The sequence below is a fragment of the Paroedura picta genome, chromosome 5 (genome assembly GCF_049243985.1).
Source record: "Paroedura picta isolate Pp20150507F chromosome 5, Ppicta_v3.0, whole genome shotgun sequence".
Taxonomy (NCBI): Eukaryota; Metazoa; Chordata; class Lepidosauria; order Squamata; family Gekkonidae; genus Paroedura; species Paroedura picta.
Window position 1 is genome coordinate 10,076,378 of NC_135373.1, and position 15,810 is coordinate 10,092,187.

Genomic DNA, 15,810 nt, shown 5'->3' on the forward strand with positions numbered 1-15,810 from the left:
CCTCCCCGAAGGCTCAGGGCGGTTTACATCAAACAGGAACAATACAAATAACAATAACAACATTATAAACAATAGAACATTGGGGAGAACAATAAATCAACGCTTACTGATAGCCCAGTGGGTCAGGCGGAACTGCAGTGGGTGCCATAGGAGGGAGGCTCAGAGGAGGGCCTGTGGGAAGCAGTGGTTCAGGTCAACCTCAACCAAATGCCTGGCAGAGGAGCTCCCTTTTTCAGGCCCTGTGGAACTGTTTGAGTGATCTCTGCAAGATCATTCTACCAGGTGGTGGCCAGGGTGGACAAAGCTCTGGCCCTGCCCCTCCTTGCACATTTTAACCCATTTGAAAAAATATTCAAACCTGCTGAGGGCCTTATATTGAGATATCTTTTGGGCAACAGGCATAAGAGAATCTCACATATGGTTGCAAAGTTTTGCCATGCCGTGATTTACAAATGCAACACATTATGATATTGATGTAATTTTACAACTTTTATTATAGACTAGCAAGAAAGCCCATTGCAACCAGGAATGCAATGGGCGCTAGGACCCAGGGGACACCAGGAGGTGCTTTTTTTTTCTGCTGCGTGGAGCTGTGAAAGGCTCCTACAGGGTTTTTTTTCTGCTGCTTGGAGCTGGGAAAGGCTCCTACAGGGTTTTGTTTTCTGCTGCTTGGATCTGCGAAAGGCTCCTACAGGGTTTTTTTTTCTGCTGCTTGGAGCTGTGAAAGGCTCCTGCAGGGTTTTTTTTTTCTGCTAGCTCTCGTGGGCGTGCCGGCTTGGAGCTCCTACAGGGGTTTTTTTTCCTGCTGCTTGGAGCTGGGAAAGGCTCCTTCAGGGTTTTGTTTTCTGCTGCTTGGATCTGCGAAAGGCTCCTACAGGGTTTTTTTTTCTGCTGCTTGGATCTGCGAAAGGCTCCTACAGGGTTTTTTTTTCTGCTGCTTGGAGCTGTGAAAGGCTCCTGCAGGGTTTTTTTTTTCTGCTAGCTCTCGTGGGCGTGCCGGCTTGGAGCTCCTACAGGGGTTTTTTTTCCTGCTGCTTGGAGCTGGGAAAGGCTCCTTCAGGGTTTTTTTTTCTGCTGCTTGGATCTGCGAAAGGCTCCTACAGGGTTTTTTTTTCTGCTGCTTGGAGCTGTGAAAGGCTCCTGCAGGGTTTTTTTTTCCTGCTAGCTCTCGTGGGCGTGCCGGCTTGGAGCTCCTACAGGGGTTTTTTTTCCTGCTGCTTGGAGCTGGGAAAGGCTCCTTCAGGGTTTTGTTTTCTGCTGCTTGGATCTGCGAAAGGCTCCTACAGGGTTTTTTTTTCTGCTGCTTGGAGCTGTGAAAGGCTCCTGCAGGGTTTTTTTTTCCTGCTAGCTCTCGTGGGCGTGCCGGCTTGGAGCTCCTACAGGGGTTTTTTTTCCTGCTGCTTGGAGCTGGGAAAGGCTCCTTCAGGATTTTGTTTTCTGCTGCTTGGATCTGCGAAAGGCTCCTACAGGGTTTTTTTTTCTGCTGCTTGGAGCTGTGAAAGGCTCCTGCAGGGTGTTTTTTTCCTGCTAGCTCTCGTGGGCGTGCCGGCTTGGAGCTCCTACAGGGGTTTTTTTTCCTGCTGCTTGGAGCTGGGAAAGGCTCCTACAGGGTTTTTTTTTCCTGCTGCTTGGATCTGCGAAAGGCTCCTACAGGGTTTTTTTTTTCCTGCTGCTTGGATCTGCGAAAGGCTCCTACAGGGTTTTTTTTTTTCTGCTGCTTGGATCTGCGAAAGGCTCCTACAGGGTTTTTTTTTTTCTGCTGCCTCTCGTGGGCGCGGCGGCTTGGAGCTCCTACAGGGGTTTTTTTTTCTGCTGCTTGGATCTGCGAAAGGCTCCTACAGGGGTTTTTTTTTCTGCTGCTTGGATCTGCGAAAGGCTCCTACAGGGTTTCTTTTTTTCTGCTGCCTCTCGTGGGCGCGGCGGCTTGGAGCTCCTACAGGGGTTTTTTTTTCTGCTGCTTGGATCTGCGAAAGGCTCCTACAGGGTTTCTTTTTTTCTGCTGCCTCTCGTGGGCGCGGCGGCTTGGAGCTCCTACAGGGTTTTTTTTTTCTGCTGCTTGGATCTGCGAAAGGCTCCTACAGGGTTTCTTTTTTTCTGCTGCCTCTCGTGGGCGCGGCGGCTTGGAGCTCCTACAGGGGTTTTTTTTTCTGCTGCTTGGATCTGCGAAAGGCTCCTACAGGGTTTTTTTTTTTCTGCTGCCTCTCGTCGGCGCGGCGGCTTGGAGCTCCTACAGGGGTTTTTTTTTTCTGCTGCCTCTCGTCGCGCTAGCGGCGAAAGGCTCCTCCGGGGGTGTTTCTTTTTTTTCTGCAGCTTCTCGGCGGCTGGAGTCTTGTGTTGTGTTTGCGGCGGGGGCTTCCTTGGGGCCGGCCTGACGCGGTGAGAGACGCTTCGCGCCTCTCACCACGTCAGGCCGGGAGCAACTGCGAGCCGCGCTGAGCGCGGCTCGCAGTTGCTGGGGCTGGGAATCGGAGGGACCAATCGGCAGGCGCTTCGCGCCTGCCAATTGGTCCCTCCGATTGTCTGTCGTGAGGAAGGGTCCAATTCGGACCCTTCCTCATCACGGACAGAGCCCTCCTCAAGGCCCCTTAACCATTTATTTAGTCCGTGGCGCCCGCGGCGCCACGGGCGGTGTACAGATATTATCATATTTCTTATTGGAGACTTTTAAAATTAGTTACTGACACCTTAGTATCTATGCCTCATTGATTTAATCCCTATACATATTTTTGGCATTTTTTAGCGCTATAGAGCCTCTTGTGGCGCAGAGTGGTAAGGCAGCGACATGCAGTCTGAAAGCTCTGACCATGAGGCTGGGAGTTCAATCCCAGCAGCCGGCTCAAGATCGACTCAGCCTTCCATCCTTCCGAGGTCGGTAAAATGAGTACCCAGCTTGCTGTAATGACTGGGGAAGGCACTGACAAACCACCCCGTATTGAGTCTGCCATGAAAACGCTAGAGGGCATCACCCCAAGGGTCAGACATGACCCGGTGCTTGCACAAGGGATACCTTTACCTTTACCTAGTCAACCTGCGGTCCTCCAGATGTCCATGGACTACAATTCCCATGAGCCCCTGCCAGCATTTGACTACCCCTGGATTAGGAGACGTGTGCTTCGACTTGCAAAGTCGAAGGACAGATATCCCTTCTACTCATTCATGTGGCAAACCACCCTGTATTGAGTCTGCCATGAAAATGCTAGAGGGCATCACCCCAAGGGTCAGACATGACGCAGTGCTTGCACAGGGGATACCTTTACCTTGACCTTTACTTATATGAACAAACAAATCCTTAAAATTAGATATAAACATATAGGAATTGAAAGATTGGGCATATAATCTAGAAATAAAAGTATCCAGGTCATAGGATTTTACTCATTGGATTCTACTCCTCTCAATAGGGAATCCAATGGAGGAACAAGACATATGTGGGTACGTAGTCTCAATTGGTATGCTTCACATGGCACCAGGCAGAATCATTTGTTCCCACATGAATGAGTAGAAGGGATATCTGTCCTTCGACTTTGCAAGTCTTTCCAACCTTTACATGACATCGTTGATTCTTGTGCCAGGTAGACAGAATACCTCCCGAGACAAGACTGGCCAACACACTGTGGATTCTACTCCTCTCAGTAGGGAATCCTCAATTACCAGCACATGTCTCCTAATCCAGGGGTAGTCAAATGCTGGCAGGGGCTCATGGGAATTGTAGTCCATGCATTTGACATCTGGAGGACCACAGGTTGACTAGGTAAAGGTAAAGGTATCCCCAGTGCAAGCACCAGGTCATGTATGACCCTTGGGGTGACGCCCTCTAGCGTTTTCATGGCAGACTCAATACGGGGTGGTTTGCCAGTGCCTTCCCCAGTCATTACCATTTACCCCCCAGCAAGCTGGGTACTCATTTTACCGACCTTGGAAGGATGGAAGGCTGAGTCAACCTTGAGCCGGCTGCTGGGACTGAACTCCCAGCCTCATGGGCAGAGCTTCAGACTGCACGTCTGCTGCCTTACCACTCTGCGCCACAAGAGGCTCTTACAGGTTGACTACCTCTGTCCTAATCCTAATACATTGGTGAGCAGAAGAGATAGTCCTCTCATCCATAGGTGAAACATCTTCTCATGTTGAGGGAATATCCCTTTTTCCTGTGTTCCAGAATCACTATCTACAGGCAGATCCTGGAAATGATTTCTGAGAATCAGAGGGGCAAAACATCTCCTTATTTTTTTGACACCTCTGGGTAACATCCTTCCATCCATTGTCCTCTTGTATTACGTTCTCCTCTAATTGGTGCGACACCTTTGCCACCTTTCCCAATTGCCCTCCAAAAAGTGCTCCATGAGTTCCTTCGAACTCATCCTCATTTATAGAATACATTGTAGACAGGCATTCTTCTAGGTTCTGAACCTTCTCCTACAGGAGCACTACTAACTTGTTCTTGGCGGGCGGTATATAAATATAAATAAATAAATAAGTTTAATTTAAAAGATCAAAAAAGTCTATGTATACCAGCTAATTGCACCCTATGAACTCTAGGCAGAGAACAGATATAGAAGAATAGAATAAGCAGCCTTTATTTAATAGAAAATAAAATAAAGAGACGTCGACCAACATGTAACAAGCACACTATCAGTCAAGCAGATGGGGAAATAAAGGATCGAAAGGAAAATAGTCTGGGCTAGAGGGTCAATGGGAGGATAACTACCAGATCCTGAAGAGGTGGGAACAGAGTCCAGCAGTGTGTCAGGCTCTCTGGAGGGATCCAAAGTTCCAGAATTGGCAGAGTGGCTTGCCAGAACCGGGACTTTTATACCATATTGGAGGGTGCTGTGTGCTAGGGATTGCTTGTACATAGGGTGGGCTGTCTCGCGATTGAGACAAATGGGTGCTAATAGCTCAGGAGATGGGTGCGGGTGGGGATTGATGGCTCTGAAGAAAGGAAACCATCTTAGTACAATGGGAAAGTTCCAGAGGCCTCAAGAGCCTAGCTAGCTGGGTGAAGAGAAATTCCCTTCTGGCAGAGTGGTTTAGGTTGAGTCACAGGTGTGAAAACAAAGACGCTGGGCAAGAGCCCTCAGGTGCAACGGACTCTCCTGGCACTGGCTTAGCAATACAATGGAGTGGGGGAGGAATGAATGCCGAGCACGAGGGTCACAGCTGTCAGGTCAGACCGGTGGCTTTGGTCAAGCTGAGAATGGAGTCTGGCCAGAATCCTGGCTTAGAGAACCTGGAATCTGGCTTTGGCAGTAGCCTAGACTGGTAGATGATGCCACAGGGTCATTGGGCACTGTATACCAATACAGCGATGAGGAGTTCCATCATACATAACAATTTGTTTGTACTCCCTCGAGATTGAATGGCATGGGAAACATCTTGGGTTCAATGATTGTGTCCACATTAGGTAAAGGTAAAGGTGTCCCCCGTGCAAGCATTGGGTCATGTCTGACCCTTGGGGTGACGCCCTCCAGCGTTTTCATGGCAGACTCAATACGGGGTGGTTTGCCAGTGCCTTCCCCAGTCATTACCGTTTTACACCCCAGCAGCAAGCTGGGTACTCATTTTACTGACCTCGGAAGGATGGAAGGCTGAGTCAACCTTGAGCCGGCTGCTGGGACTGAACTCCCAGCCTCATGGGCAGAGCTTCAGACTACACGTCTGCTGCCTTACCACTCTGCGCCACAAGAGGCTCTTACAGGTTGACTACCTCTGTCCTAATCCTAATACATTGGTGAGCAGAAGAGATAGTCCTCTCATCCATAGGTGAAACATCTTCTGATGTTGAGGGAATATCCCTTGTTCCTGTGGTCCAGAATCACTATCTACAGGCAGATCCTGGAAATGATTTCTGAGAATCAGAGGGGCAAAACATCTCCTTATTTTTTTGACACCTCTGGGTAACATCCTTCCATCCATTGTCCTCTTGTATTACGTTCTCCTCTAATTGGTGCGACACCTTTGCCACCTTTCCCAATTGCCCTCCAAAAAGTGCTCCATGAGTTCTTTCGAACTCATTTATAGAATACATTGTAGACAGGCATTCTTCTAGGTTCTGAACCTTCTCCTACAGGAGCGCTACTAACTTGTTCTTGGCGGACGGTATATAAATATAAATAAATAAATAAGTTTAATTTAAAAGATCAAAAAAGTCTATGTATACCAGCTAATTGCACCCTATGAACTCTAGGCAGAGAACAGATATAGAAGAATAGAATAAGCAGCCTTTATTTAATAGAAAATAAAATAAAGAGACGTCGACCAACATGTAACAAGCACACTATCAGTCAAGCAGATGGGGAAATAAAGGATCGAAAGGAAAACAGTCTTGGCTAGAGGGTCAATGGGAGGATAACTACCAGATCCTGAAGAGGTGGGAACAGAGTCCAGCAGTGTGTCAGGCTCTCTGGAGGGATCCAAAGTTCCAGAATTGGCAGAGTGGCTTGCCAGAACAGGGACTTTTATACCATATTGGAGGGTGCTGTGTGCTAGAGATTGCTCGTACACAGGGTGGGCTGTCTCGCGATTGAGACAAATGGGTGCTAATAGCTCAGGAGATGGGTGCGGGTGGGGATTGATGGCTCTGAAGAAAGGAAACCATCTTAGTACAATGGGAAAGTTCCAGAGGCCTCAAGAGCCTAGCTAGCTGGGTGAAGAGAAATTCCCTTCTGGCTGAGTGGTTTAGGCTGAGTCACAGGTGTGAAAACAAAGACGCTGGGCAAGAACCCTCAGGTGCCACGGACTCTCCTGTCACTGGCTTAGCAATACAATGGAGTGGGGGAGGAATGAATGCCGAGCACGAGGGTCACAGCTGTCAGGTCAGACCGGTGGCTTTGGTCAAGCTGAGAATGGAGTCTGGCCAGAATCCTGGCTTAGAGAACCTGGAATCTGGCTTTGGCAGGAGCCTAGACTGGTAGATGATGCCACAGGGTCATTGGGCACTGTATACCAGTACAGCGATGAGGAGTTCCATCATACATAACAATTTGTTTGTACTCCCTCGAGATTGAATGGCATGGGAAACATCTTGGGTTCAATGATTGTGTCCACATTAGGTAAAGGTAAAGGTGTCCCCTGTGCAAGCACCAGGTCATGTCTGACCCTTGGGGTGACGCCCTCCAGCGTTTTCATGGCAGACTCAATACGGGGTGGTTTGCCAGTGCCTTCCCCAGTCATTACCGTTTTACGCCCCAGCAGCAAGCTGGGTACTCATTTTACTGACCTCGGAAGGATGGAAGGCTGAGTCAACCTTGAGCCGGCTGCTGGGACTGAACTCCCAGCCTCATGGTCAGAGCTTCAGACAGCATGTTGGCTGCTTTACCACTCTGCACCACAAGAGGCTCTAACGTCCAAATTTTTAAGAGAATAATGGGCAACTAAATAATCCATTGTTAGCAGCAGTTAGCAGAGACCTTGCCCTTTTAATACTAATGCACAGTATTCCTTAACTTGTGCCTGTCAAAAGGACTGGCATTGTCCACTGGCATTTCCCCAGTAATTACTTTCCTGAAGGCACCTTCTTTGGAGAGGACATTAATAGGACCCCATAAATCCAAGTCTCACCAAAACAGCAGGGCAGATAGAGGGGAGTCAGTAAGACATTTCCTGTTAGTTTGGTCATCTCTAACACACTAAGAGGAAGCGTTGTATTTTATCAGGAGCATCACAGTCTGTTCAGCCCCTTAATGTTTGCGACTGTTTGTGTTCTGCAAACCAGGCATACCGGTTTGTGGCCTGCCATCCACAAAGCAAACTGAACCTCATTTTTCTTGTTCATGCCTATCCCTTGTCTCCACCTCATGTATTTGGTGAGTCCCTTTCTCTTTTTTGCACAGGCACCTCCCTGGAATGTGAACTACGCAATTCCATTGGAAATTTCTGCAGTAATGAAAAAATACTTTGACCTGAAGGAGATACTTGCCTGACTATGGTGTTCCAACAATATGGGACTGCAGGTAGGTGCAGAGGATCCTCAACCAATCCAGGCCAAAGATTAGGGTATATCCTTGGTACAGCATTTATTCATTTACCTAAAATATCTGGAGCCCACCTCACATTACAGGCAATATGGTATCATGGTTACGAGAGAAGCTTCTAATCTGGAGAACCAAGTTTGATTTTACACTCCTCCACATGTAGCCAGCTGGGTGACCTTGGATCAGTCCCAGTTCTTTCAGAGCTCTCTCAGCTCTCTCAGTTCTTTCAGAGCTCTCTCACAGGGTATCTGTTATGAGGAGACGAAGTAAAAGTGATTGTAAGCTGCTGTGAGACTTCTTCATTCCCTGGCATTTCTGCTGCCTTCAAGAGGTTCCACCAGCTGAAGAAGGGGATTCTTGTTTGCCATATTTCGCTTCTTTGGATCCTTTTTATATTGTTATTCATGACAGTACCCTTTCCTCAAGTGATTCTGTTTCCCAAACACCAGGGAGATATTGTCCTTCTAGAGGCAATTAAAATTTTCAGAGAAGGTGCAGGGTTTGAGTGTGTCATCCTGACAGGTGGAGTAGGTATTTCTTTTAACCATGAAACTGGGATGGATGACACAACCAAAGGCAGAATAAGAATACTGGATGATCTTGACAGGCTTGAGAAGTGGGCTAAACTGAATAAAATGAAGTTCAATAGGGACAAATGTAACATTCTGCATTTAGGTAGGAAAAACCAAATACACCAATATAGGATGGGGGAGACATGTCTTGGGAGTAGCATGTGCGAAAAGGATCTAGGAGTCTTAGTAGACCATACATTGAACATGAGTCAACAGTGTGACTCCGAGACTAAAAAGGCAAATGGGACCTTGGCTGTATCAAAAGAAGTATAGTGTTCAGATCGCACAAGGCGATGCTTTACTCCGCTTGGGTTAGACCTCACTGGGAGTCCTGTGTTCAGTTTTGGGCACCCGAGTTGAAGAGGGATGTAGACAAGCTGGAGCGTGTCCAGAGGAGGGCAATGAAAACGGTGAGGGGTTTAGAGACCAAGTTGTACAAGGAAAAGTTGGGCGAGCTTGGTCTGTTTAGCCTGAAGAGAAGATGACAAAGAGGTAATATGACATACAAGTCAAATACAAATATTAAAACAGTCCTAAAAATGAAAACAACCAAACATATCTCAATAGCAGCATCATTATAGTAATCCTAGAGATGATAGCTTGCTGTACTGCCAGTTCATTGATGTTAACTCCCAGCTGGCAGAGGGGTAACTTTGTTCAAGGAAGGGCATGGATGATGTTAATGTCCTTATCCTGGCCTCAACCAGGTGCCTGGTGGAAGAGCTCCATCTTGCAAGCCCTCTTGCAAGCCGTCAGAGCCCTCAGCTCTTTTGGGAGCTCATTCTACTAGGCAGAGGCCAAGACCAAAAAGACCTGGACCTGGTCAAGGCCAGGAAAGCTTCCCTTGGGCTTGGGGCAACCAACCTGTTGGTATTCAAAGACTGCTCTCCAGGAGGCTTGGCAGACAGATGGTCTCTCAAATACACTAGACCCAGACAGCAAATGGCCTTAAAGGTTAAAACCAATGCTGTGAATTGGATCTGGAATTTAACTGATAACCAGTTCAACAGCCACAGCATCAGCTGGATGTGGACTTTCTAGGGTGTTTTGGTGAGAACCCTGGCAGTTGCATTTTGTACCAGTTGCCATTTCTGGGTCAGAGACAAGGGTAGGCCCACGTAGAGCAAGTTGCAGAAGTCTAATCTGGAGGTTATCATGATCACTGTGGCTAGGTGCTCCAGGGCCAGATAGGGCATTAGTAGCCTAACCTGATGAAGGTGGAAAACACCATTTGGGTTACTTGAACGATCTGCACTTCTACTGAAAGGGAAGTATCGAAGATCACGCCCAAATTTCTGGTGGATTGAGAATACAAGGAAGCAAAAAGCAGGAAATGCAGGGAAGCAACAAAATGTATTTGCACAGTTATTTTGTTATTAGTTCAACTTTGGAGCCAGTCAAGAGCCTTGGTAGCCATTGAGAGCTCCTGGTTAAGTGGTATGTATGGTTGGAGATTTAACTTTTAACTTTATGCACTAAGTACCTGGGTTTTTAGTATCTTATTTTATTTTATTTTGTTAAATTTCTATACTGTCCTCCGTTGAGGATCAGGGCAGTTTACAACAAAGTTTGTAGCTAGCAGTAGGGTGTGATGCTAGTACATTACAGAGAATAGAGCTTTATACATATAGTATTAACATAACAATACCAGGAAATATATCAGTCCTTCTGAACTTAACATTTTGAATAGCATTTTACAGTCATAAAAAGCGGCCGCGGCTCGACGGAGGCCGCAGTTGACGGGGCTGATGGGCGGGCCCAAGAAGATGCGACGACGCTCGGCTCGGAGAGCGTCGTCGCGGAAGAAGTGACGGCAGCGGCAGGGAGGGGCCAGGCGCTTTATAAGCGCCACGCGGCCGGAAATCCCCCTCTCTGCTGCTGTTGGAGCCGGAGGACGGACCGGCTCGTGGTTGTCGAGAAGGAGTGCTGCGTCACAGCGGCCCGGCGGAGCGGAAGGCGGCTGTAGGCGGACGGCGGAGCGGCGGCGGAGCGAAGGCACAGGCAGCAGGCTCGGAGGAGCGGTGTGCCTGGGAGGAACATGCCCGGGAGGCGCTCTATGTCCCGCCGCGGCGCGGCTGGCAAGGCAGCAGCGGGGGGCCGTCGGCCGAAGGCGGCAGGCCTCGATGGGGGCGCAGCTGGGGATGGAGGGCGGGGCCGCAGCCGGGCGAGCGCCCTCCGTGCCCGGGAGGCGTGGGCCGCGGCGGTGCCCCGTGGGAGGTCTCGTGTGGTCGCGAGGGACCCCGGCCTGGCGGGGGGGCCAGAAGGGGGGCCTGATGGTACGCCCGCCCCTCCGGCCAGGCCTCGTTCACCAAGGCGGGCCAGGGGAGGGGGGAACAAGACGCCTTCCACTGCGGGCAGCCCGCGAGGGGGGAGAAGGCTGGGGGGCGACTCGGCCAGGCGGGGCCCCGAGGTTCGGGCCCCTCAGTTACCCGGGAGCTCGGCCAGTCCCCGCAGGGGGCGGGGCACGGCCGGGGGAGGGGCCAGGACGGAGGGCACCGGGCAGTCTACCCCGCGGGGGAGGTGGGGTGCACGAACCCGTGGATCCCCGCAGGAGCGATCGCCTGACTTGGCCCCCAGGAGGGGCAGGCGCAGGCGTCCAGCCTCCGCTTCCGAGGCACCTGCCTCCAGCGCAAAGCGGCCCCGGGGGCGGTCTGGGAGGGCCTCCGCCTTGCCTCCCGAAGACGCGGCCTATTGGCGGGGGTACTCGGAGGCCCTTGCGCAGATGGCAGGAGGGAGCCGCAGCGGGGCTTCTGGGTCCAGCCCTGGCTCGTTGGGGTCGGGCTCGGGGGAACTAACGGTGTCCAGCCAATCCCCAGGCATCAGCACTGACCGGGCAGGGCGGCGCAGGAAGGACCGTTTGACAGCAAAGGACCGGAAGTCCAGGCGGGTCCGGACCCCCTCCTCTGGTGAGTCAGCGTCCTGGGACGGAGATGAGGACCTTCGCGAAGGCTGGTACTGGCTCGAAGGGGCCTTTGTGCCAGGCCTACCACGCTGGCTGCTGAAACGGAGAGAGAATTCGTTGAAGCTTTTGGACGAAGAGGGGATCGCTGAGGAGGATCGATGGCCCCCGGTTTGGTATACGGCTACGGATGCTCCCCCGGGCATTCACCTGGCCCCCAAGATCCGCGAGAGGGCCCTGGAGGGGTTCTTCGTGGATGTATTCGCTATGCTGCGGGGGCAGGGAAAAGGGGGGGCCACGGGGAAGCGGGCGGAGCCTCATAAGAAGGCGAAGCCGGCCGAAAGGACCTTTGATAATTGGATGAGTGGCCTTTCGGAATATATGGCGTTGGTCACGGCCGCCTACCCTGAGAGGGGGTGGCACACTTGGAGGTATCTATCTCATGTCCTGGAGGCTAGGAGGATGGCGGGGGATGAGGCCGCCCTCGAATACGACAGGGTGTTCCGGGAATTGGCCTCCCATAACCCCCAGGCACGCTGGGACATTAAGCATCACGATACGTGGCTTGTTCAAGTGGGCCCTAGCGTTCGCCATCAGAAAGAGCAGCTGAAGTCCCCGGTGCCTAGCAGGAAGCTTGCGGGCTTCGTCTGCTGGGATTACAATAGGACAGGCTGCAAGCGGCGGCGGTGCCGCTTCGAACACAAATGTGAAGGTTGCGGAGGGGGGCATGCCTTGTCAGCTTGCTCGCAGGGTGGGGGAGGGCCGCCCTTTCGAGGGACCCGGCTCGCCGGTAAGAAGGACGGCGGGTCGGGAGCGGCAGGTCCCTCTTCAACCGGAAAGCAGGCATGAGGTGCCCCTGGTCCTGCGGAAGCTGGCCCCCACTCCGATCAAGCTGGGGCCCCTTATGGACTGGTTGGAGCGTTACCCCAAGAAGCGGGAGGCCCTTTATTTGGCTAAGGGGTTCACGGAGGGCTTCCGGATCCCTTACACGGGGGACCGGATGGTAACCTCTTGTGGGAATCTTAGGTCAGCCAGGGACTTTCCAGATTTGGTGGCCGAGAAGCTGAAGAAAGAATGTGATGCGGGTCGGATGGCGGGGCCTTTTGATAGCCCCCCGCTGGAGGCCCTCCGGGTCTCACCCTTGGGGGTGGTGCCCAAAAAGGCCCCAGGGCAATTTCGGCTTATCCACCACCTGTCATATCCTCATGGTGGTTCGGTCAACGACGCCATCCCCACGGATATGTGCTCCGTGCACTATACCTCGTTTGATACAGCGGTGTCCATGGTGCGGGCATGTGGACCTGGAGCGCTTTTAGCAAAGAGCGACATCCAGTCGGCCTTCCGGTTGCTGCCCATCCACCCCGAGGATTTCGATTTGCTGGGGATCAAGTTTGGAGATAGATGGTATGTGGATAAGTCCATGCCAATGGGGTGCTCTATAGCCTGTGCGGCATTTGAGGCTTTTAGTTCCTTCCTCGAATGGGCAGTCAGGCGCAGGGGTCGCTTCAAGGAGATGGTCCATTATTTGGATGATTATCTCTTTGCGGGCCCTGGGGGGACTACAAAATGTGCAGAGCGTTTGGGGTGTTTCCAGTCCTTGGCGGCTGAGTTGGGGGTTCCACTGGCCCAGGATAAGACTGAGGGTCCGTGTACCAGGCTCATGTACCTGGGCATTCAATTGGATACCGTGGCTGGTACGTCCAGCTTGCCCAGGGAGAAGCTTGATACCCTGTTGGGCCTTGTCCGAGGCATACTGGGAAAAAGAAAATGCACGCTGCGGGAAGTGCAGGTCTTGCTTGGCCACTTGAACTTTGCGTGCAAGGTGGTAGCACCGGGGCGGGCTTTTTGCGCGCGTCTGGCACACGCCACCCGAGGGGTGACCAAGCCACACCATCGCCTGCGCGTTTCTCGGGGCATGAGGGATGACTTGTTGATCTGGGAGGAATTCCTGGCAGCTTTCAATGGGGTGTCTATTTGGCAAACCAAGCTGCACCTGGGACCGGAATTGCAGGTTCGGTCGGACGCAGCAGGGGGAACGGGCTTTGGGGTCATTTACAGGGACCGGTGGTGTGCTCGGGCCTGGCCATCGGGTTGGTCCCCGGAGGTCCGGCGAGACCTGACCTTCTTAGAATTCTTCCCGATCCTGGTGGCGGTGGTGATCTGGGGGGAGGAATTCCGGGACAAAAAAGTCCTGTTCTGGTGTGATAATCAGGCAGCAGTCCGTATCTTGAACAGCCAGACTGCCAAGTCGCCCCGGGTCATGCGCCTCGTGCGCAGGTTGGTACTGGTTTGCTTGGAGGGCAACATAACCTTCCGGGCCCGCCACATTGCGGGGGTGCAAAATGTACTGGCTGACAGTTTGTCTCGGTTGCAGGTCGAGAAATTTCGGTTGCTCGCCCCACAGGCCCGCCAAGAGCCGGACGACTTCCCGGAGGACCTCTGGGCCCTTGGAGCCGTGTGATATGGGACGGCGTACTCGGGTCGGTGGCTCCTTCGACGAGGCGGAGCTATGAAGGGGCTGCCCGGGATTTCTTGAATTTTGCACGGAGAAAAGGATGGCGCGGAGGATGGCCGATGTGCGAAGGGGCCCTGCTGAGCTACTTGGCCTGCTTACAAGGCCAGGGGCTGTCGCACAAAACCATCCGCGTGATGATGGCTGGGCTGACTTTTTTCAGCAAAGCCTTTGGGTCTTGGGACCCTGGTTCCTCCTTTCTGGCCAGGAGGGCACTCCTGGGGTGGGGGAGGACGGCTACGCCAGTAAGGGATAAAAGGCGACCCATCACCAGGGAAGTGCTTACGCAACTCCTGGGTCAGTTGGGGAAGGTTTGCACCTCTTTTTACGAGGAGGCCCTCTTTCGGGCAGCGTTTTTGGTTACTTACCATGGAGCATTTCGTTGCGGCGAGGTGGTGGCGGCCTCTAAGGCCATGCGGAGTTCTCCAGCCATTCGGGCAGGGGACGTTCAATTCTCAGACCAAGGTCTGCTCATCTGGATCCGGCGGTCCAAGACAGACCAGGCGGGGAGAGGGGTGTCCGTTTTCCTGCGCAGGGACGGCCAGCACGGGCTTTGCCCTGTGGGTGGCTTGCGGCGGTACTTGGCGCTTAGGCCCGCTACCCCGGGGTTGTTGTTCATTCACAGGGATGGTTCCAATCTTTCCCGCTTTCAGTTTGCAGCGGTGATGAAACTTTGCCTGAAGGGAGCTGGGTTTCAGCCTGGGTGGTTTGGGACTCACTCATTTCGGATCGGGGCCGCCACGCAAGCTTTCCAAGATGGCAGGGGAATGGGGGACATCATGAGGCTAGGAAGGTGGCGTTCGCAGGCAGTTAAGTCGTACGTACGGCTGGGGAAGCGGAATTAACCTATGCCTCGTTACAGGTTCGGGCCCTGGGCTGCCCACTGCATTAGTGGTGGGGCACAGCATTGTATTTTGGTCCGGACGCCACGCGACGTCTTCTGGATGGGAACGGCGTCAGAAACTGGATGGTGTGTTGCGGATCCTGTGGTCTGGTCATCGAGGATTGCGGTGGCAGGCGTTGCTGGACGTGGTGGCTGGAGAGGTTTTCCTGCATGGGGCCCCGGCAGTCCTGGTGATTCAACTTGGAGAGAATGATCTGCCGGCAGTATCGGGTTTGGAGCTCCGGAAGATGGTATTTCGGGATGTGCGCCTGCTGAAGCAGAGGCTTCCCAATACATACCTGATCTGGTCCGAACTTTTGGATCGGAGAGTGTGGAGGTCGGCCTCTCGACCGGAGAAGATTCACCTTGCTAAGGAAAAGGTCAATAGAGCAGTTCGGAAACTGATGGCGGAGGTGGGGGGGGCTGTCATTCGACATCCCGGGATTACATACGGTGCAGTTTCCGTGTTTCGCGGTGATGGGGTTCACCTCTCGGAAAAAGGGGTGGAGTTATGGTTGGATGGTTTGGGTTCAGCCCTCCAGTTATGGGGCCAGGGCAATGTGGGGTTGGCGGGAACGAGAATTGGCAATTCTCGTCCTGTGGCGGAATAGGGGGCACGAGGTAGAGTATATGGTGCAGGGACCGGTTTGCGCACTGGAACCTGAGGTGGGGGTCTCCTTAAGAGATCGGCAGATACCGAGCGCGGCCTTACCCGGCTGGGGAGGCCAGGGGCTCGGTGCCAAGAGGTGGGAATGATTGCATGTGGCGGACGCCCAGCAGCCATGGCTCGCCTCTTCCCGGGGGAGGGCTTCAAGGGGCAAGGGATCCTTCCTCCCGGCTGGGAGGAAGGGGGACCCAGGGCGCCCCTTGAGCCCATATCAGCAGTCGGACGACTGCGTGGGAAAAATTCTACCTCGTGCCAGGCCAACCCCAAGGTTGTTGTGTTAATAAAGCTGTGGCCCGTTCATGCCAAAAAG